We start from the raw sequence: 718 nt of genomic DNA, 5'->3' as shown, positions 1-718 counted from the left end.
GCTCTCCCTTCCCTTTGTTTCATTCTTTATTAATACAACAAGATAACAACTCATAATAATAAAATTTAAGAAAAGACAAAGAAAGAAATAGGAAAAAGGGGAGGGAAAGGTGTAGTGTTAATCATGCATAAAGGAAGTCTATAGTAAGTTACTAACATTACATTACAATATTATAAAATGACCGACCACAATCAATTAAATTTTTTGAGAAAAAATGAATGGAAAAAATCCCAGTTTATGTACATTTTCCATCATTACAAATTATTGGCTTGACAATTAACATGTCATGAGTTAACATACCACTAGTTAGATATTTATAAATATTCTGCCTGACATTCAGGCTTTGGGACAATAAAGCAAAAAACCGGAATAAAGAAGTCAGTATGTTTTGTCAATTCCTTTGTTTTATTCCTGCAGCCTCAATATCAAGCTCAATATTAATAACTCATTGGTGGCCTATGAATGCATCCATACCAATTCTTAAAAGAGATATTTTTATTGGGCACAAAACATAAAGCTATAAAGCACTGCAGTTAGTGCATGTCCATAAATATCATACATAGGTAAGCAATGACTAATGCTTTCCACATACCTGGTTACACTCTTGGAGCAATCTTACAGGGACCGCAAAGCACAAGTATGTTGTAATTTGGAGGGAAAGAAAAAGGAAAATGTTTCTAAAAAGAGGAATCTGTGAAAACTTATTTCAGTTGCTGCT

The sequence above is a fragment of the Montipora capricornis genome, chromosome 6 (assembly GCF_036669925.1).
Source record: "Montipora capricornis isolate CH-2021 chromosome 6, ASM3666992v2, whole genome shotgun sequence".
In the NCBI taxonomy this organism is placed as follows: domain Eukaryota; kingdom Metazoa; phylum Cnidaria; class Anthozoa; order Scleractinia; family Acroporidae; genus Montipora; species Montipora capricornis.
This window is presented reverse-complemented; position numbering follows the sequence as displayed.